The 24,115-nt window shown below is 38.0% G+C and overlaps 1 long non-coding RNA gene and 2 pseudogenes across 1 annotated transcript; 2 read left to right on the top strand and 1 right to left on the bottom strand.

Annotated features, from left to right (window-relative positions):
* The first annotated feature begins 8,004 nt into the window (after window positions 1-8,004).
* LOC126603196 (putative 12-oxophytodienoate reductase 11) overlaps window positions 8,005-24,115 on the top strand; it is a 60,860-nt pseudogene continuing 44,749 nt past the window's right edge.
* Window positions 10,036-11,768, top strand: LOC126605627 (putative 12-oxophytodienoate reductase 11; annotated as a pseudogene).
* On the bottom strand, window positions 13,754-15,695 carry LOC126603200 (uncharacterized). The gene is made up of 2 exons (XR_007616193.1): window positions 15,413-15,695; window positions 13,754-14,177 (listed from the first exon to the last, which is right to left on the bottom strand). It is a non-coding gene; the product is annotated as an uncharacterized LOC126603200 (long non-coding RNA).

Below are 24,115 nucleotides of genomic sequence, written 5' to 3'. Positions count from 1 at the left end.
GGCCTAGAACGATACCCTACTTACATCTATACTACAATTGTCAAAAAGAGGGTTTAATTTGTGTGTTAACTTATTTTTCACATCATGTGCTAAAAAGTTAATAACTTAAAAAATAAAATTTCCTACCACTTCTATTAAAACACGTGGTGTACCACTTGTGTTCTCGTCACAATGAAAAATTTCTTTCCAAAGTGAAGCTACGATACTAAAAAATGGGGGTCATGAAATTTTTTGCACAAGGTTCTAAAAGATGTTAGGCACTAGTCGGATGACGGGTTGGGGTTTAGCGCTAGTCAGGCAGCAGTTGTGGTCTAACGCCTAGGTGAATATGACTAAAATTTATTATACATCGTATAAATAGGTGTCTATTTATACTTAAAAAATAGATAATTTCACTAATATACATAAATTGTAAAATAGAATGACATAGATTATAAAGTATTAGAATATAATGAAAACATGAGGAACACGCATATAATGTATATCCATCTAATTATCTAACAAGTCTCTTATAATATATTGAAACAAATAAAATGCAAAATGAATTCTATCCATTTTTGTCTAAATGAGAGTTGCGACCTAGGTAGGTGCCTAGATGGGTCTGGGCGGGCGCCTAAGCAGGTGTAGGAGCCATATTTTAATTAATCGGGATAGTGGTCAGTTGCCTAGCGTCTAGACTGCGCTATGCTAGACGTGAATTTTTAGAACAGTGTCTATGCATAAGGACCTAATAGACTAAGATTTGTCTTTAGTAATTGTCATATACAGTCATCACAACAAACTCGACACAAAACACATACTACGATGTTAAACAATAAATAATTTGAATTTTTAGTAAGTCTATGTAATAAAGAACCAAAAACCCAAAAAAAACATGCAGCCACCATCCACCAAACTACAAATGTAGATGCCAGCAATCATTTTTTACTTCAATTCTTCAACAACCCTTGTCAAAATCAAACTCGTCTCTTCATGACTTGACTCCAACACTGCTGAAAAATGCAAATTGACTTTGTGCAAATTAATTGCAGTGAGCTCTAGGAAGTGGATTGACGAAAAATATCCCTCCACGTGAGTGGCAACATGTTTGTACGGCAAAAAGATGGAAGGTAACATATGTAGTAGATTCCAAAAGTTAAGAAAGTCTAAGTGGTTTTGGGTTTAGGAGGAAGCGAATCTGCAGGGATCGAAACTGAACAAAGGTACATAAGCATAATTGTTTTCCGTCACTGCAATAAAGCATCATATATCTCACTTCACTATGCCACACGTAAGACATGGTTAGGAGTTGTTGTTGAGCATATTCAAAGTACTTGCTGTTATCATCCATCGTTTAGTCTCGATGATGATCTATGAAGACTATGCCGCATGTATCAACCCGACCAAGACATGATACATCAACAAAGTCAACGCCAAGACATATTGCATATACATCTACATCAGCAAAGCATCAGGTGATTGAAGTCATGCAAGCCAATCCTAGATAACCTTGCCGACCTCTACATGACATCACTACCAAAGTCAACCTTCCATAAGCTTGTCTGAGGAATTAGTCTGCCTAACTATTCATATTCAATGCTTGTAGTTCTCATTTGGAAGTTATGTTAAACTCTGGGGGAGTATCCAGAAGTATACTCACTTGATCTTAATGTTGTCATGCCCCGATCCCGAAATACATCCAGGATCGACACGTGACGTTACCAAATACTTGTATCACTCACATACCCCGCCTCTGGGATATGGACAATGCACAAGTCAAGATTCGAATTTCAAGATAATTTTTCCTTATACTTTATGGCTGCATCTAACCTTCTCGTTAGACTGCCTACATACCCTCAAAATGGATCAAGCCATTCGTAGTTCACTTTCGCTATAACTCGACATATAACACAATTTGTTCAAGCCAAAATGCATAACAGTCCTCAATCAAACATTTGGACTTGAAGAGCATGAATTATTCGATTCAAACTACATAACAACCCGCATGACAATCAAGGTTTCTATTTCATCCATCATATAAATCATTATGTTTCACATAATACCGTAATTCATAGTATTTAACATATCAAAGAACCAATGAAGCACAATATTATTCTCAATTCACAATGATCACTAATCTAATCGTATTAATAACAATCATATTCAACATCTTTCCACAATCATCTCAAGTAACCCATTCCATGATATCAAGGAGGCACGATATTAACATTTAATTATGTTAATATCAATCAGATCGCACCTCAATGCACAAAATTAATAAAGGACTTCTATATAATTCCCCGCCTGGATTTCAAGTAATAACTTGATAATTCTAATTTATATTCACAAGATCTATTGTGGTTAATTCCCATTCATTCGAATCCAGGGTACAAGTCTAACTTATGGAAATGAGCAAGAGTAGGAAGTTCGGACCACTCAACGGAATCCAAATCACATCGGGTTTCAGATCACTTAACGGAACCAAAATTATCAATCAGTTTCTCGCATGTAAAATTAGTGTCATTGATCACAATCCATAAACATCAAGTATAGAATCATGCTTTATGAAATTATAATCAAGTCATTGACAACTTTGAAGGAGTCACCCAGACATCCAACTACTTTTCTAATTCAAAGCACAAGATTCTCAAAATCTATCGTTCACATGTACATTAAAAACTAGAGCTAGAAGGACGCAGTTCAGCCGAAGCCTACATCTTTGAAGCTATCTCAATCCAACTCAATGAAACCCGAGGTGGATACGATCCCAGACCATCACTCAACTGAATCGCGAAGTAAGAAGGAATCCGGACCATCTCTCAACGGAATCCGAGTGGATACGATTCCGGACCATCACTCAACGGAATCGCGAAGTAGGAAGGATTCCGGACCATCTCTCAACGGAATCCGAGTGGATATGATTCCAGACCATCACTCAATGAAATCGTGGAAGGCCAACAACCATATATACAACGGCTCAAAAAAATGAGACAAGCACAAGTTAATTTACAAAAGCTCAACCAAGGGAAATAAGGCACAAATACTAAATTTAGAACGAATCAATGAAGCGGGAGATGAAACCATATCAAAGCAACAAATCTCCATCACCACGGGTTAACGGTCTACCACTAGTCCTCACATTTCATCACAACATGTCAATCAAACCATATTTCAATTTATACATGTCAAATCTCATTTCATAAACTTAAATCAATGGCTAAACATTAAAAATAACAATTCAATAGAAAACATATTTATAAAACCAAGTCATATCCACATAGGATAACAATTACGAAAACAGGGTAATCACCAATATCACATATATTAAAGTCACTCACCTGAGGTCCACACTAACGCACTCTAGCATGGAATTCAAGGCATCAAGCTCTATCACCACCAAAAACAAAGCACAAGTCCACATTTACATTTCTCTCAATAAATTCACATACCCAAAACTCTCATAAGTCTCCCACAACAACATTTAATGAGAATCAAACCGTTGATCAAATGTATGGTCCACGATCTTACATCACTTGCTCCGTAAGATCCAACCACTAGATTTTCACTAGTAAGTTCCTAAGGTCCAACAACTGATAAGTAGGGTGCTCACAAAATTGTACGACGATTCAACGATTGGATTGTCATCAATCATGTAAACAAATGGTGGTCCAATTTGATCACCACACCAAACAATTGAATTTCGGGAAACTGAGCTAGAAATAGGTTCATAGGGTCACTAGAAGGTATTTGGTACTTAGACAACACTCATAGATGATCCCACGCACTGCCACACACGATGCTAGCCATGGTGAAGGGTTTGAAAACCCAAATTTTCAACATTAACTAGATGAGCTCATATTTACGTGGTAGCTAGAGCTCAACAAGGAAAACACTTTTCACAAATAAGCCGACGACCAATTATAACCGGAAGCCGTCCAAATTCACCGGAGAAAACCGGGTTTTTAGGGTTCTAAACACCCAACTCTAAAACGAATACGAAAGTACAAACCAAGCATACCAACTTGAAGATTATGCAGAGTAGATGAAGTTTCATACCTCACTCGAAGGAAATGATTGCCGGATTCACCGGAAAAAACGATAAAACCGCCGGAAACCCACAGAACTTTGCTACCTCGAACTGGAAAAATGGATAAGAAAATGGGAAATCTAAAAATACAGAGATGTAGGGCTCACCAAGAGCTTTCCATGAACACCAAGATCATCCAAAATGAAGCTCGGATGAAGGAGATATGAGTGGGTCAAGATGGCAGGTTAATGGGTCGAAATCGCCCAAAAAGGGGCTGAAATCAATCATTCCGTTTTTTTATTTTTTTTATTTTTTTTATTTTAAGAAACCTCCCCCCTCTCTAATTGGTATCTCCCTCTTTTATTGAACTCACTTAACATTTAACCCACATGTGGGAATTAAATAATTCCCACAATCTATTGCTCACAACTTCAAACGTCTGTAACTATACTGTTGTAACTCGGACTCGCAAACGGCCTATGCGCTCGTGGCTTCGAGACCTATTCGAAAACGTTACTTGTGACCTCAAAAGGTCAACGAATTTTAAATAATTATTTTCCAAACTTCACTCTTCGTAACTAGTTTAATTAAAATTTAAATCTAAACAATTTAAAATAAATTCTCGAGAAATAATATAAAATCTCAATAGTACAAATACGTAGATTATGACAGTGAAATTCGAGAACGGGATTTCACAAATGTACCTTTTTCCCCTACAATTAGGAGCATTTTTCCTATTGGGTTTTTGCTACCGAACTAGGTTTTGACGAGGCACCCATCTTGGGTTGATCATACCCTTGTGAGCTCTTCTACTTGCGTCCAGAAGACGTATAGTTTTGACTTAATGCAACTTTTCACTTTTCTCCTTAGTCTATGGGTTTTTCTCCCACCTTAGGTTTTACCATAGCGAGGTTTTGTGAGTTTTACTTTTTATGCATTCTTTCATTGATATGAGATTCGCATTCGCTTATTGTGCTGACGACTTCATCAACTGTACTTACTTCATCGTTGAAGACCTGATGCGCTATTTAGTTGAATATTTACACACTCAAGAGGGAGTGTTGCAGTCCTATTAGATTAGGAATGTAATTGTATAAATCATAGTGTATCTAGGGATGTCTTTGAATATTCCCTTTTGTAATTAATATCCTATTAGAGTTGTAATCCTAAAATGGTAAGGAATTAACCTTCCCTATTACTATAAATAAATGCACAATGGGGTGGAATAGAACATTCTCTCCATCTCACAATTACACATCTCTCTCTTCTCTCTCTATGCCTCACATTCTCTCTCTTTCTAGCCTCCATAATTGTTCAGTAAATTATGCCTACAACAAAACAATAAATAATTTGAATTTTTAGTAAGTCTAAGTAATAAAGAACCAAAAACCCAGAAAAAACACATGCAGCCACCATCTACCAAACAATAAATGTAGATGCCAGCAATCATTTTTCATCTCAATTCTTCAACAACCCTTGTCAAAATCAAACCCGTCTCTTCATGACCTAATTCCAACGCTGCTAAAAAAAATGCATTTTGAATTTGTGCAAATTGATTGCAGTGAGCTTTAGGAAGTGGATTGACGAAAAATATCCCTCCACGTGAGTGGCAACATGTTTTTATGGCAAAAAAATGAAAGGTAACATATGTAGTAGATTCCAAAAGTTAAGAAAGTCTAAGTGGTTTTGGGTTTAGGAGGAAGCGAATCTGTGAGGATCGAAACTGCACAAAAGTACATAAGCATAATTATTTTCCGTCACTGCAATAAAGTATCATCTACCTCGTTAATTGGAATAATTGATAAAGAGTAACAAGGTGAAGCGAGTTACAAATGAAAATCCTACCAAAAGTGATGCTGGCCCTTGGTAATAAACGACGATCCCGTTGAGCATGATGAATCAAATGAAAGGAAGAAACGGAAAAAGAATGTAATTGAACCAAAAAGCATGGATGCAATTATTTGGATAAAAGTAATGCATCCAAATTATTGTCAAATGGTCGTTCGTCGTTGGTGCCGACCACATTGGCAGCCATCTATTCTCTACTAGCGCACTGTATGATGATTTGATAACAGCATCTTCAATGAACGTGTAATATAATTATTGTCAAAATTAAATTTACTGGTTGACGTGGCTAACAAATAGAGATGTTAAATTTTTTTTCTTTACAATGAATATGTTAAATATTTACTTTATTAATATAGAGTGTTGCGAGACCCACCCTAAGTCTTATTTTTCTACCCACATTATAATTTCATCCACTAATATTCTTAAAATAACCTCTAGTGTATATATCTTAATTATTTTTTATTTTTTCAGAAAAATAAATATTAGAGTGTTGATAAGTCCAGGCGAGACTCCACCCACCGTGAATTTCAAAGCCTCCCCTTCCAGATTTTAATTCTGGTAAAAATTTTATTTTTCAAAATTTTAAATAATTATTATATTATTAAAGTGTTTTGAACAACTATTATACATAATTAAGCTAGGGGAACAAAAAAAGATTTTTTTTTTTTTGTGGAACACAAAAAAATAATTTATTTGAAGGGATTTAGGTAGTTGCAGAAAGATGGTGAACAAAGAAGAGAGTCCTATTTTCTTTTTTTAATTTTTGCTTGGTCCTTAGATGTATTTACAAGAGATTAGATTATTAAAAAATGATTAAGAGATAAGACAATGAAGTAAGTTTATCAGCACTCTTAATACACTGGACTGGTTGTGTTTTTCTTTTTTTTTTTAATAAACGATATTATCTACACTACGGAGGTGGGGAAGTGGGCTTAAGCCTTATAATGGGCTAGCAATAATATGGTTCAACTTCGCCTTTGGTAAGAATCAAACTTAAGACTTCTCACTTACAAATGAAGAGAAATACCACTAGATCCTTGTATTAAGTGGCACTGCATTAACTATTAAAAATGATTTTTTTTTCTTTTCCATCTTATTGGTTGGCAATGGTATTCATGCATTAAAAAAAATAAAATTAAAAGCGACACTTAGTACTACGGTCTAGTAGTATTCTTCTTTACTTGTAAGTGAGAGATCTTAGGTTCGATTCTTGCTAAAGACGAATTTGAACCATATTAATGCTACCCCATTATAAGGATAAGCTTACCATCTCCCCTTTAGTGTAGATAATATCGTTTGTTAAAAAAAAATAAAAATAAAAGCATTTGACACTCAAGCCTTATGCTACCAAAAAAGACAGTCAAAGGCAATGCAGTCAATCCATGTCAACTAATAACATTTCGGTTGGAAGAAATTGTGTTGTTTTTCTATCCCACATGGCATTCCACATCACATTTGACATCTCCTTTCAGTTGGAAGAAATTTTCTATTTTGGGATTTGTCAAGTGCAAAGTGAGCACAAATTTTAACCCTCTTAATTTGAGGATATATTTTTGGGCCATCGGCTCTGCTTTGATAGATTATTTGATCAGAATGCTAAAAATGTGCTACCCTTTCATGTGATATCAGAGATATGAAAATGTCCATATTAGCAATAACAGTCAATTCCTATATGACATGATATGGATTGACAACAAAGGTGGTAGCTATCAAATCTAACAACAACTTCAAATCTATTTTAAATGATTACTAAATTCTTTTTCTCATTTTTATTATTATTTTCTGTTTTAAAAAACTTACTACAATTATTAGAAGTAAATTAATGTGATAAATAATAGTTTAAATTTGACACATCGGTGAATAACAAAATTTCAAAAAAGATTAAAGTGCCACATAAACTTTTAAATTGAAATTTTATGCCTAAAATTTAATATTTTCTTTGGAGATAGTCCAATCAGATACCAATACCATACTTCCTATGCTAGAAAAGAAAAAGAAAAAAAACACGATTACGTAATTACAAACGTCATCAAACATTTCAAAAGGAGCCGCCGGGCCTACCACTGCCTCTGCCTCCCCAGCTAGTGCTAGTGTTGTTTTATAGTCCTCTTCCTCCTCTCCCCGAACGGTATAAATACCCCAATATGAGAGCATATCAAACCAAATCAAGTGAAAAATAAGGATCGAGCTCTGAAACCAGTTGAATTGAAATGGCTACCACTAATCAAGCTCAAGTAGATGGTCCCACAAGCCCTCTCCTTGCTCCTTACAAACTTGGAAACTTCAATCTTTCTCATAGGTAACTTAACTCACGGGCTCAACCTTTTCTACAGTTTATATTCTTCTACATTCTGCATTGATTTTGTTGACTTATTCTGCTGGAGTAGTTGAGATTTGGGCTGTTGGGTTTTGTTCATTTGGAAACAGGGTTGCAGAAAATCCCGGTTTTCTTACAAGAAAAATGAAATTACTGCTTATTTTTTGGGCAACTTGCAGGTTACTGGGCAGTTTTTGTGATTGACAAATGTTTTTTTGCCTATGCAAGAATCCTGAATTTTCAGAAATAAAAGCAGCAACTTTCATTGGATGGTTTATTATGTAACATTTGCTTGTTCACGTTACTTGTAAAGCAAGGAATTGGTTTAGTTGATTGGTTGGATAACCAGGGTTTCGTTTGCGAGTTTCTGCTGCAACTTTTGTGTTGGTTTGTATTGATGTCGACCGCTATGAATTACTTGCTTTGTGTTCAAGATTGTTTGAATGTCGAATTCCTAGGAGCTCGTGCAGAATACGCTCATTGTATATTTACGTTGTAACTAGGACAGGTGTTACTGAAATCCGCTGTAAGCCCGAGATGTTGAAACCAAATAAACTAGGAAAAGTATGTCTCCTTTCTGGATATTTCGTCGTATTACTTAAATCTTGTTGTTTAGCAAGATCTGATAATACAGTTGAATATCAGAGTGCGCAATGAACAAGACTAACAAAATAATAGAAATATTATTAAACAACCGAGAATGCCTAAACGGCTACAAAACCCTAAGAGACTACATTATGAATAATTTTAATTTTCAAACTAAATTACAAGCTCTATTTATAGAGCAATAAACCTAAGAAACCCTAATGCGTTAATGCCAAAAATACCCTACTACAAAATCAAACCAAATCTCTAATTAACATCCTAAATAAACTTAATAAATTCCAACACCACCCGTCAAACTCATGGCGGTACACGTCATGAGGTTGCCAACAAGCAGATGTGGATAGGCTCCGTTAGGCGGATAGACAAACAGACAGGCTCCGCAACGCGGACAGACAGACAGACAGGCAGGTATGCAAACTTGACTTGACTTGATTCTTGATTCTTGATGGCAAACTGACAAACTGGTTCTTGATTCTTGACTATCTAGTGTTGAGAGTATGGAAAGAACCCATCACTAAACGGACGAGATTTCCATATCTCAATTGTAGTAACGAACGAACAAACACAACTATCACTCGAGTGGTCACAATTCCAAGTACTCGAATGACGGTCACAAAACAATCCCGTATAGGCCAACAACTCGTGTGAACCTAAAAACAAACTTAACCATTTTTTTCTTGTTGCCCGTGTGGACCTTAAACTAACAGCAAACAATTGTTTTTCTTTTTCCTTCTCTATTTGCTTTTTTTTTTCTACCTTCCTTCCCATTATTCTTTCCTTCTTCTTTCATGCAAACAAACAGAATCTTTCTGTTTTCTTTTTTTTTTCTTCTGTGCAAACAATCAATACCAAATAACAAATCTAAAACGAAAACACAAACAGCGGAAGATGACGGAAACAAAACTGATACAAACAAATTGATACCAACGAGAACGGATTGAACCCTAAGGATCGAACTCGTTCTGATACCAAGTTGAATATCAGAGTGCGCAATGAACGAGACTAACAAAATAATAGAAATATTATTAAACAACCGAGAATGCCTAAACGGCTACAAAACCCTAAGAGACTACATTGTGAATAATTTTAATTTTCAAACTAAATTACAAGCTCTATTTATAGAGCAATAAACCTAAGAAACCCTAATGCGTAAATGCCAAAAATACCCTACTACAAAATCAAACCAAATCTCTAATTAACATCCTAAATAAACTTAATAAATTCCAACAAATACTTCCTGTCAAACTTGTCATAGGCTATGCAGTATAGGTGCATTCTGATAATATACTTCTTCCTTGCCTTCTGCAGAGTTGTCTTAGCACCATTGACTAGACAAAGATCCTACAGAAATGTTCCTCAGCCGCATGCCATCTTATATTACTCTCAGAGAACATCTAACGGGGGTCTTCTCATATCTGAAGCCACTGGAATTTCTGACACCGCTCAAGGGTAACTTCACAAACATTAGCATTTTTCAAGTTTCTTTTATGTTAAATTTTAAATGGAAAACATACATTTAATTGTATACTTCCTTCATTTCAAAGTTTGATAACATTTTGTTTCTTTAATACAAGAAGGTACCCAGACACTCCCGGTATATGGACAAAGGAGCAAGTTGAAGCATGGAAACTCATTGTTGATGCTGTTCATGCTAAAGGAGGCATCTTCTTCTGTCAGATTTGGCATGTTGGAAGGGTTTCAAATACCAGTGCGTTTCTAACATACACTTATATGACTTCACTTTGTCGTTGAAAGCGTTCAGATCATAAGTGAAAAGTTAACCCATTGAAGCATTAGAACGCTGCCTTAATATTCCTGTAATAGAAATCTTTCACATTGTGATTCTATCTATATTTTCTTACATGATCTCAGCCGAATGGGCAAGCTCCAATCTCTTCTACTGACAAGCCACTAAGCCCCCAACTACCATCTAGTGGCATTGATATTATTGAATATACTCCTCCAAGGCGATTAAGGACAGATGAAATCCCACAAATAGTCAATGATTTCAGACTTGCATCAAGAAATGCTATGGAAGCGGGTAATTTGTCTTTGCTTAAGTGCGAAATAAAATTTGCGAGAACTCAAAATTGCTTTCAACATATGCAAACGAACCATCTCTTCCAGAATCCGAATGTAATTAAAGGCATAATTTAATTTCCAGTTTGACTAGATCTAGATGTGTGACAATAGTTCATGCTAGATTTCAAATAATATTTGGTGCACTGAAATTGTTTGTCTGATATACAGGCTTTGATGGAGTGGAAATTCATGGGGCCCATGGATACCTTATTGATCAGTTTCTGAAAGATGAAGTGAATGACCGAACAGACCAATATGGCGGATCTATGGAGAATCGTTGTCGATTTGCTCTGGAAGTCGTTGAAGCTGTTGTTAACGAGATAGGAGGGGATAAAGTTGGAATTAGATTATCTCCATTTGCCAACTATTCGGAATCAGGGGATTCAGGTCCGGAAGCATTGGGCCTTTATCTGGCCAATTCATTGAACAAATATGGGATCCTGTATTGCCATATGGTTGAGCCGAGGATGCAGACAGCTGCAGAAAAGAGTGACTTCCCCCAGAGTCTTGTACCCATGAGAAAGGCTTTTAATGGTACCTTCATTGCTGCTGGTGGTTATGAGAAGGAAGATGGGAACGATGCTGTGGCTGAGGGCCGTGCAGATCTTATTGCGTATGGCCGTATTTTCTTGGCGAATCCGGATTTGCCAAAGAGATTTGAGCTTAATGCTCCTCTAAATAAGTACAACAGAGAGACATTCTACATATCTGATCCCGTCGTTGGTTACATTGATTATCCATTTCTTGAAGCCACTACTTTAGTTTACCGCAACACATGGAAGCTTGAACACGGGCTCCTCTGATTCATCCGATTGAGTCTACTATTTTAGATAGATTGTTTTTCAACTATATTGTATTGCACGGCGTTGTATTTTATTGCATTATATAGTATTATAGCGATGTAGAACAGATGATCGAGTGGATTGAAGATGAAATGGACTGAAGGATAAAAAAGTATGCAGCAGGAATTTATAAATTTGGCGTCCGAGCTCCATTTTGGGCTCATGATATTTTTCAGAAAGAGCGTGATATCCCGGTTGAAACACGCTATTTTGCCGTGACGTATGATTTATTTTTGCCATTTCGAGGTCGTTTAGACTTCCAAAACCGCATTTTAAAGTTTGTAATAAAAAATCGAACCTTTCGTTTATCGCCCGATCTTCTTTTACTTTCCCTAAGAAACCCTTGAGCTTCCCAAGGGTCGAGTTATGTCTATTTAAGCCTTACGGACTTACAATTGCTATGTAATCATCATTCAATTATTATAAAATAAACCTTTCGGTTTTCTCAGAACTCCAGTAGATTCCGGAAAATTTTGTCCTTTGAGGGTTTACGTTTGTATTCCTTGGTAGCTCGTGCTGCATCATGTAGTGTCCAATGTTTGGGAGGGTTCCGGACTAGGAGGCCGGAAAAGTTGTACTCTCGGTTCAGTGTTGTACCGTATAACAGCGGGAATGAACTGTTGTCAAAAGGTAAATAAGTAACATTTGCGAAAGAAGAAACTCAATTCTTATCCCTATCTAAAGTACAACCAATTGATCCTATTTGTGCCTTTTAATCTCAAGTTGTTGCAGCTATTGATCCAAGCTTGCCCGTCTTAGAGGTCAATGATTTTTCATCTTCAAAGGATTAGAATGGGTGATGCACTTTTTCAGACATAAAACATCTATTAGACCAGTGATGACACTAGGACTATGTCTTTGTTGTGAGAGAGAATGCCTTGATTAGAAGGGCATTGGAACGAAACGAACTTATCCCTCACAATCCTCTCATTTGGAAAGGGATTATAACGGATTATCCCTCACTGTAACTTTCATTGTCTTAACATCCATTTTAGGATTAATCTCCAATCATAAGCTCATCTCTCAGCCAACTAACTACTGGTCACACTACTTGTATTGTTTTCATCTTTTCTACTAGTATGATTTGGAACAAATGTTTTAACATATAAAGAAGATTCCCTATCAGATCGGTCATTAGAAGTGTTTGTCATTAGAAGCATACACTTGCCAAGGGCATGAATATGAGCCTTAACCTTGTACCAATCATTTGTGGTTAACTTGTAAGACCTGCAATTGTTATAAAAGTGTCATTTCATAACTTCCTTGAATTCCTTGGAACTTGGAAAAATAAGAATATGAGCATGAGTATGAGTCTGGAGAATCGATTATTCGTCTCAAGTTTGATAGAAAGTCTTAATGAGTACGGATTATCAATCCATGTTGTTCTAGGATTCAAATAGAATGAGGAGCTGATTCCCTATTATATGAGGAAACTGTTTGCACCTAAAATGTACCCATTTTTACTCATTTGGGCCATTTGGTCTAAATATGGTATTTGGAGGATTGTTGTGCAAGAAGACTAACTTGGAAGGATATTTGGTTGCAAGTGAGGTAGTTTGACATTATAATATTGTTTTTCCCTTTTGTTTGAGTGGTGGAGGTTTGCCAAGAGCTTTGTTTAATCAAAACAAATGCTTGCTTTTGGATTGGAAGATAATATGCATACATGAAAGTGGACATATGGAGGAAACAAGCCACCTTGCTTCTTTTAATTATTAGTTTATTGCAAGTGGTGGAGACATGTGCTAGAAACATGTGTTGGGAATAGGCCTGCGCACAGGCCGGGCCGAGCCCATTTTTGAAGGGACCAGACCGGACCCTAAATTAAAGGAGACGGGCCGGGCCGGGCCGGGCATTACAATTCTGAAAATAGGAACCGGACCTTACCCGGCCCGCTTGAAACGGGCCGGTTCGGTCCGGGTACACGAGTCCTTTTTTTTTTTTTTGCTGTTTAAAAATGTTTGCTGCACAGAATCTGTGCAAAAAAAAAAAAAAACTGCAGTAGCACATATTGCAGTTTGAAAAGCACAATGAAGATGAAAAAACTGCATATGGTCAAACAAGCAATGGGAAAACGTACACTATGAATGGTATAACAGAGTTTACAGTAGCAGAAATATTTGATTATGTACATGCTGTAAGAATGATTACTAATAAGTTTGATGCTTTGCTTCTTTTCAATTTTATTACTTGACTACTATTATTTTCTTGAGATAGTTATTTTCATGTTTGCTGCACATAATCTGTGCAAAAAAAAAACTGCAGTAGCACAGATTGCAGTTTGAAAAGCGGAATGAAGATGAAAAACTGCACATTCCAGTTTATAGACTTTACACAGATTCCAGTATGGAAAAAATCACAGATATGATATCTTTATGACGAATCACCAGCGGATATGTGACGAATCACCAGCGGATATGTGTCCAGCACTTGAGATATGATATCTTTGTACCGAGCTGTTAAGGAGCACTCGTGCCTTGAAAAAAAAAAGTGATACAATTGAGGCAAGCTTAAATACAGTTAAGGAGCAAGTATACAACAGACTGCAACCTCTTAAACACATGTACATAAAATATCAAAAAAGCCCTAACGTAAAAACAAACCAACTTCCTAACTTAGGGAAAAAAAACAGTGTCCTAATTTAATTATTTTCCAACACTCTCTTCAAAAACTTATTTTCCAACAATCGTACCCAAAATTCAATGAAACAAATAAAAAATAAACTCATAAACATCTGGAATTATTCGATAATGGTATTGAAGTAGGCAGGTAATCGTGAGCTACTTGTTTGCAGACAAGGAAAGCAACTTGCTTTCTATTTCCACAAAACAAAAAAGGAAATGGAGCAAGTTGAAAAGTTACTGCATGATTAAGTAATACACCTGTTCAATTCCAACCACATCAGGACCTCTATATAAACCGACCATGGCATACCAAACCCACAACTTATCCTTCCTTTTCCCTCTGCAATATTCATATACAAATTAAGCTTACCCTATTGAGGTTCTAAAATCTGGTCCAACCTACTTATTATATTTATAACAGAATGGCCGACACTACTGAAACTTCCTCATTGACTGAAAAGTGAAAAGCACAACCTCATTTAAGGACCACAAAACAGAATTTGCATATGTAATACACAAAAGCGATCCTGATATAAGTGTTGTGCACAGGAAAACAGCAAGCGTCATACACACGCATAGTCAAATCTGAAAACTAGAATAAGCATAATTTACATATATACAACCATCACAAAGAAGCCTTCTCTTGCGAAGAGTGATCAGAGCGCAGGGAGGGACAATCTATTACGTTTTCAAATATCATATTACTGACATTGAAGATAATCTAATGACCTCCAGTCTTACGAAACACAGAAATGGTACTCAGCGCTAAAACACATTGATTATTTGAAGCTTCTCAAGTCTTTCACCTAAATGTTCTAAGGACGACAAATAAAACCGAAAACAGAGAGAACGAGAAACAACAAGAGTTTCATCGGACTTGAGAAATCATCATAGATCTTGCCTTAATTCCAGGGAAAAGCCATACATAAAAATTATCCAAACAGATCCATAACTCCTTCACTCAAATGTTCATGCATTCATCAAATTACTCCCACGTAAAGATTTAGGCTCTAATCAAATCCCATTATTCATGCATTCATCAAATCCTCCACATCAACAAAAATAAAAATCGGAGAAGTAGACTTACGGTAGCCGGCGAAGTAACGGATGTCGTCGAGGTCGGAGGATGGCTGGATGGGTGGTGGTGGTGCCGTTGTGTTGGTCGCGGCGGCGGTGATGGGAGTTCTCTGGAATGTCGTCAGAGTAGGGGTTCGAGGGATGGTAGAGAGGTGGGATTTTGAGACTGTGAGAAATGGACTGAAAATCTGAAACTGATTCTGGAGCCCCAGTTAGAAATTATCGGTTCAGATTGCATGATAGGTTATCATTCAATCTCGACCGTTGATTATAATTAGAAACGGGTCGGTCCGGGGCCCCATTTTTCTAAGGTTTAAGAACCGGCCCGCCCCGTAAAAAACAAAGGCCCGACCTGGCCCGCCCCGTTTGTTCCTAAAAAAAATAGGACCCGGCCCGTACCCGCCCCGACCTGCAGTTCCTCTACCCGTTTGCCCACCCCTAGTTGGGAATGCAAGTTGGCCTTTATAATATTATTCCACATGCAAGCTGGCAAACTGAATGCATTTGGGCAAGTTCAAGGTTCTTAGCAAAAGGGTTCTTTCAGATTGCTATATAAAGGAGTAGAGGCACCAGAATTGTGGACACTCAAACAACCAATCAATCAATTCTACTCAAATCAGCTCATCAGCTTCCTTTTAGACATTTAGCTTAAGCCAAGCATCCATTGTTTTCCTTGTTTATTAGCTCTGCTGCTCACTAGTAGTATCGATCTCATTTGTAGTTTATGTACAACTCCTTTTTAGTCATTTAAATTACAAGCAATCTACAATACTAGTCATTTATTTTCCTTTGTCATTCACACTTTTACCAATCTTGTGATTTAATTGTTGTTACATTTCTCCATATAAGTAAAGTCCTTATCTTTAAGGCAAAGAAAGAACCTTGATTTGAGCCACTCCCACTTAATGGCACGATCTCTTAGTTTGAAGTCGAATTCAGACGCAACCTCAATCATTCAGATCCCGTCTACTAGCGGCATCTAGTAGTGGCACGCTCACACCCACCAATTTCATGTTTGAGTAAATTCTCGACATGCCCGAAAGGCCCATGGCGAATTTAGGGAGCAGACATTTTGGCATGCCCAGTGAGACCCTTATATGGAGTTAGATCATGAACAATCCATATGTTCATGATTTTTCTCAACATGTTTTCGACCACTACTCTCCGGAGTAGGAAACGATGTCGGTGTTGTGGTCAACAATGATCTTGATGTCAATAGTTAATCGAAGGTTGTGTTTGTTCCAAATAACAATGTATCTATGGCCGAGATACTTGTCCCAAAAAGAGAGCTGTCACAACATATCAACTCATCCAAGCACTTGGTAGCGAGGTTACAAAATCAAAAGATACAGAAAACGACCTGGGAGGCATTGAGGAGGTGGTGGGCACGTCGATAATGGTAGCCGTGAAAGAGAGCTTAAGCTTGCACGTAGATATCGGCAAGGTCATTGGTAAAGACAGCGACTTTGTCAGCGATGAAAATGACTGAGGAGTTGAGGTGCTTCGTCCCACAGCCCCGAACCACCCCACGATCTCCACTGCGTTCTGCCTCTGTTATCCCATTAGCTCCATTGGCTATAACTTGTAGCATTCAACCAACAACATAGCAGATGCCCGTCGTTACCTCTCAACAGACAGCCAACATAGCAGCTGCAGATTCGGAGCCAGCCGTTTCCCTTTAACCATCATCCTCAACCACTTTGAGCATTCGCCACTGGCTAAAGAAAGTGTGCAGTTCGCTCGAATGGCCAACGGGGCTTTGTTTGCATTTGCTTAGTGGAAGCCAAAATTACAACCACAAAGGAATGGACGAAAACATCTAAGAGAGTGACTGAAAAAGATACTGAGAAGGGCATGATACATCCAGAATAATTTCTGACACGTCCCAACCCTAGTATTCCCTGAATACCAGGATAGACATGTGCTGGCTGACACCCGAGGGTGACGAAAGCCATTAATTGATATAAAAGCTAAGAATACGAAGTAAATAAGAGTTATGAATTTAAAAATACAATGAATTAATAATTTTAGGAACGTGCTCAGAGTATAAACTAAACCTAATCACTAAAAAGAATTAAAATTAAATTAAATGAATAAGGAAGTGGGTCATACATCGAGAGGATCCGAAAATGCTGTTGCGGAAGTGCCTTGACGCCGGGATTAAGTGCCTTGATTCTAAGTCCTGAATGGGGGCGCAAAACAAGGGTGAGTGGACCAAATTCATATATATAATAATAATAAAACAGTTATCTACATACTAACCCCCACAGTTTATATATATAAAGAAACTACTAACATAATAAGTGATGGATTTAATAAAAATCCTAGCATGCCAAAAATATCTCAAAAGTCATATCGTGGAAAAACATCATATAATTCATCGCGTGCATCGTCTCGTAAGCGCGGTGTGCTGCTAGAAAGATCACCGAATAAATATAACTTCCGGCCCAATGCCTACACCTAAGTCTCTGTACCCGTAGCCAGAGATAACTCCCTTCCGGCCCAATGCTTGTCACCGTGTCCCTCAGCCTTTCGCTAGGGATTATTTCTCCCGGCCTAAATGCCAACACTAGATCCTCGCCCCAGGCGGCATGGTGTCCACTAGGTACACACAAATAGTTACACCTCTCATAAATAACCACTTCATAGTATAAATACTGATAATCGTTTATACTATAAAGAGGGGTTTCAAAAACATGTTCTAGCATCCTATCGTCATCCATCAGATAGTCTACTAGTTCATGATTTTTATAGAAAATACCATATATCAAAATATAGCTCAAAATAGGCTAACAATTAATTCCTCACCAAAACACGAGACGATAATCAACATATTAAATCAACAGGCTTCACATAACTCAAATCATAAACTCGTAGGCATGCTAATCATTTATGCAATTAAAGTATAAAATCATGTAATTTTAGAAGGGGTCCACTCACAGTACTTAGTTGCCAAAAGCTGCGCCACTAGCGAAAACGAAAACGTCACGATAATTGCCCCTAAGCACATAAATAGCACATTTAGTCAAACTCTACTTAAACGATTGAATTTGGGAAAACGGACACGGATTCAAAACGTCGAATTACCCTAAGAAGGGTCTTGGACGAAAACCCGTAAAGTCAACCTTAAAGTCAACGTCGACCGGGGGTCAACGGTCAAATTAGGTCTAATGGGTTTAAGGCTTGAAATCCAGATTAAAGTTTAGGTTTAGGTTAAATAGGATTAGGATCTATTGGTTTTTTGGAATTCTAAAGTTTTTAGGTTAAAAGGGTTTAGGGTGAAGAAATGGGGTTTGGGCCTAAGTCTAAACACACACACGCACCACAACTACACACACACACACACGGCATGCATATGCATGCATATACACACACATGCACACACACACACACGGGCTGCACGCCCACATACCCCCACAACACACACTCACACACTAATGGCCCGAAGGCCTTAAGGCCAAAAAGGGCTAGGCTTCAATCCTCAAATAAATAATAAAGGCCCAAGACTATAAAGCCTTTAAAACAATTAAAAGAATGGACTGGGTTTTGATTACGGGCCCAAAGCCCTTCAGTATAAGACCCGTGTTCTTTTGGGTTTTTAAAACCTAAACTAAAAATAAAAATCATGCAGCTAGGGTACTGGGCTGGCCCAAAACGGCTAAGGCCCGAGGCGGTTCTAATGACCTGAAAGGCCTGGTTTTGCCGAAGAAGAAGGCCGAAAATTTGGTTGGAAAATGCACAACCTTTAAACGGCCATAACTTTATCACGACTCAACGAAATCAAATGATTCAAAAATGAAAGTTCTAGCCCTCGAAGAGACGAAGAGAATGGTACCTTGTACAATGTCTAACTCGCCTTGGTTTGGCCGGAAAATGCCTCGAAAGCCTCGGAGGTCGCCGGAAATTGGGTAAGATTCAAATGAGTATAACTTCTTCAATACTCAACGCAATTGAGTGAAACAAAAAGGAAAGTTGTAGTACTCAAAGAGACGAAGAGATTGATACCTTGCACGCCTGCCAATTCGCCGTGGTTTGGTCGGAAATGGCCTCGAAATCCAGGAAGTCTCCCCGACGTGTTTCTTCATGGTTTGACGTCCAAAAACATAACCACGGGGGTCAAAAAAGAACTATAAGGATGAAAAGAGAAGTATTTGGAGTGTTTTTTCAAGACCTACCCCTGTCGAGTGTGACGGAGACTCGCTGGAGCTCTTCCTTAGGTTTATGTCGTGACTTGCAGCAGCGGGAGAGAAAGAGAGGGAAAGCTGGTGGTGTTGATGATGAGGGAGATGAGGGTGTGCAAGGAAGGAGAACACAGGTGAAAGGGAGAGAGTTGCAGAGAAAATGGAGAGAGATACGGGAAAAGAGAGAAGAGAGAGATGGGATGCAGGGGACAGAAATCAGGGTGGGTCCCTGGCTCACCATTTAAGACCCAAAAAAAAATTTTAAGAGGAAAATAAATTCCCAAACTTGGTGAAAATACGAAAATATCTTTTCCGTACAGTAAATCCCGGGACGGGTTGTTACAATTTCACACATCTAGTGCCATCTGCTCTGAGGCTATCGTTTGTTTTTTAGTTTCGTTTGCTACCGGGATTTCCTTTGGCGTTGCTATGCTTGAGAAGGTGCATCTTAATGTAATGGCACGTCCATGATCTAACAGCCATCCTACCTCGTTGTATGTATCACCATCTTTAATTTCCTTCACTGAACACCACAATTGCTTGGGAAACAATACGATACCACTTTCATTTTTTACGGAGCTCTACTCGCTGTTGTCTAAAAAGTTCTTAAAGAACATTAATTTGAGTACCACAGAAACTGGCAACTGCACTGGGACCTCGCCAAGTTCTGAGGACTTCTGAAGCTTCCAATACAGCCGTAGAAGCAAAAGGCAGAATCACGAATAGCACATTCACTTAACTGATCCCCATCTCTGAATGGCCCATACCAATTCTCACAGTAAACTCCCTGAACCTTCTCCAGCCTCCAAGGATACATAAAGGCAGCTTTCTAAAAAGGGGCTTGAAGAACTTGAAGCAGTTCTTGCTGAGCTGGGATACCCTACCAAAACCAAGACTAGTGGCCAAGATGATTCCAGTGGTGTTGCCCAAGAGAAGAAAGTAGATAATCAAAATGGCGATGTAGACAAGAAGAAGGATGCCACTGGAGAGAGTAAAAATTCAAAAAGGAAGAAAAAGAAAGAAAAATCATCGAATGAGCCAACAGAATCCTAAGACTAGCTTGATGGCATAAATGGTGGAAGTATAGCAACAGATGAAAACATTGGGACATATAAGGGAGAAGATGTATCTACTGGTGATGTTAAAGGGCGGCTAAAGGAAGTGGCATCAATAAAAAAGCACAGATGACTAAAGGGTCTCTTCTGTTCCCCTTTTTGCTCGAAAGATGATCTCTCTTTCTTTCTTTTTCTTATTTCTTTCTCTTTCTCTTTGTCTTGTCCTTTTCCCTTTTCTTTTTTTCTTATCCCTTCTGTCCCTTTTTTGGCTGAAAGGTACTTCTCTTTCTTTCTTGTTTTTAGTTTATTATTTCTCTCTGTCTCTCTCTTTTCTTTTTCTCATCTCTTCTGTTTTCTTTTGCCCGAAGGTGGGTCTCTCCCTCCTTCCTTTATTTTTTATTTTTTATTTCTTTTCCTTCCTTTCTCTTTCTCCCTGTCTTGTCTTTCACTTTACCCGAAAAGGGCTATATATATTATTATATTATATTATATGAAAAAAGGCAACAAGAAAAAGACAAAAAAAAAAAAAAAGAATAGTTGTCCAAGTTTGTTTATCTTTTATCCTTCTTTTCCAGTTTGCCCGACTTCGGGTATTTTGCCAGTTTATCATCTCTGCAACTAGCAAGGATGTTTCCATGTTTATCAACAAAAAGGAATACAAGCCAAACAACAACATTCTTTCCAATGCTGGTTGCACTACCAATTGCCTTGCTCCATTTGCCAAGTTTATCAACGACAAAATGACCGAAGAGGTAGACGTGTCTTTTCCTTCAACATCATTCCTAGCAGCACTGGAGCCACCAAGGTTGTTGGAAAGTTATAGCAAACAAAGTTGCCCTTTATGATAGGGCCTTCATTCCTTACTTCTTTGCTCCATGGATTTCTTGGAGGAGGATGGTGAAATGGATTCTACACACCAAGGAAAGCAGTGATGAGGAGATGAGTGACCTAGGAAGATTTAGATGCTAGTAAAACCTTCCTAGGGTGGCCGGGTTCTTAGAGAGAAAAGGGAGCTTGTGTTCTCATCTTTTCTTCAAAAGAAAACCCTAAGGATGAAATGGCTATAAGGTTACCTTTATACCACCTCACAATGGAGTGGCAAACTTGCAATTAAGCCAAGTTCACTACCCCTCTCTATATAGCCGGCCATTAAGGGTTCATTGGGCTTTCAAGCCCTTTGTATTTTCAATTTGTCATACAACTTGAGTTAATGGGCTTGATATTCAAATCCCATTGGGCATTGCGGCCCAAAACTAACCCAAGGTCTATAACGAACATATTCGTTTGATTAATTAACATATTAATTAATCTTAGCCATAAATAATTAAACCATTTAATTATCCTTAATCATCTCCGTTGTTTCTTCAATCTCTACCTTACTCGGTGTACGATCTATTAGGTTCCTTTTAGCGAGGCAGTAGGCGATTAGAACTCTTCAAATTGATTGTGAATTGAAACTTACTTTCAATTCACCCTTTAGTGATACACGTTCAGGGCTTCCACAAATCATGAGTGACACCTAGCAGTATGTCAAGGTTACCCAAGCTAATCAGAAGAGGTGAAGAACCTATTTAGTTTATGATTACAATGCAATATGGTATTTCTCTAATACAATACTCTTAACCACATTGTTTGGTTTGATAGTTTATTCATGTCTACTATCCAATATGATTCTCTTACTTATATGATTACCTTGAATGTGATTTGGAACGACTTCCTAAATCTCATTCATACTCTGGCTAGAGATTCTTAATCATATCATAGAGTATTTTCCCTTAAACGGTTTGAAGGTTAGAGATCCCTTGTTGCGCATTCACTTGCCTCCATGGCTAAATGGCTTAACCCCAACTATGTTGTGGACACCCTCTAATGGAGTGACTTTGACATAGTCAAAGATCAAAGACCTAACCACAAGACAACTATGATGTCTCAGGTGAAATGACTACTTTGCATTGTCCCAACCATGAGTTCTCATGTGACATGAGTATGAGAACTCATTGTTAATCGTGTTCAGTGGACTCATTCTCTATTGAGCACCTACATGCTTGTCTTAGTGTCAGTCACACCAATGACTCAAGACCAGTCACTCTCCCTAAGAGAAGACATAACATGTACTGATCTTAACGGACTGTCAATGCCCAATTGGCAATCCTATGATCAGGAACGTTTAGGATATGTATACGAAAGAGAATGGTCGTATGAATCTAACTTCTTTAAATCACATTCTCCCAATTGCATATTCCTTGGACTTATCGTTTAAGCATATAACATTTATATGAGACGGCTTAAAACAATAATCTTTGCCCTTTATATTAAACTAGATTAGTTTAACATGTTAAATGTCCATAAAGTATCATTATATGATTGGTTTTAGGGCACATTTCTAACAATATATACTACTCCTGCCCCCGCTCCGTCTGCTCGTGTGGATCTGTTGAAGAACATTGTCTATGTCAGGAAGATGTCGATGTAAAACACCTCCTCGCTAGGCAAGTCGTCTGAGATTTTCGAATGATTGGCAAGGAAGTCTACTAGCGCTTGTCCCTTGATGACTTTAGCTGGAACGTAGATGATCTCGTATTGATTGAGAAGCAATGCCCATTTGGATAGTCGCCATGTCAAAATTGGCTTGGACATGATGTATTTGACCAGGTTAGCTTTGGCAACCAAGTGGATGGTGTAAGTATGCATGTAGTGTCTAAGCTTTTGGATGGCAAAGACTAAGGCAATGCATATTTTCTTGATTGGTGTGTAGTTGAGCTTGACATCAGTGATGGTTCTAATTAGGTAGTAGAGTGCTTTTTCCTTTTGGTCATCATTTTCTTGTGCTAAAAATGCTCCAATGGATCCTTATTGTGCAACAATGTATAGGATAAGCGGCTTTCCAAGCATGGGAACTCTTAAGACAAGTGGGCTTGGCATGTACCTTTTTATGCTTTTGAAGGCATTGTAGAAAGCGTCAGCCCATATGAATGGAACATCCTTCTTCAAGAGTCGACTAAAGGGTTGACAGCGTCCAGCGAGGTTGAAGATGAAGCATTTGATGAAGGCAAGCCGTCTTTGTAGAGTTTTCAGCTCATATAGATTCCTTGGCTCGGGCATGCTTTTAATGGCCTTAATCTTTGATTGGTTTACTTCAATGCCATAGTGCTTGACAATGAAGCTGAGGAACTTCCCAGAGGTGACGCTAAATGCACATTTCAATGGGTTCATTTTGAGGTTGTAGTGTCATAGTTTGTCGAACACCATTCGTAAATCCTTCAAGTGATCGGATATTTTCTTAGTCTTGATAACTACGTCATGTACGTAACACTCTACATTTTTATGTAGCATGTCATTGAAGATCTTCTTCATGGCGCGTTGATATGTGGCTTCAGCGTTCTTTAAGCCAAAGGGCATTACCTTGTAGTAGTAAATACCTTTTAGAGTGCGAAAGGCTGTTAGTTCCTCATCTTCAAGAGCCATGTGGATTTTATT

This window comes from Malus sylvestris, chromosome 15 (genome assembly GCF_916048215.2).
Source record: "Malus sylvestris chromosome 15, drMalSylv7.2, whole genome shotgun sequence".
Lineage (NCBI taxonomy): Eukaryota > Viridiplantae > Streptophyta > Magnoliopsida > Rosales > Rosaceae > Malus > Malus sylvestris.
This window is presented reverse-complemented; position numbering and strand designations above follow the sequence as displayed.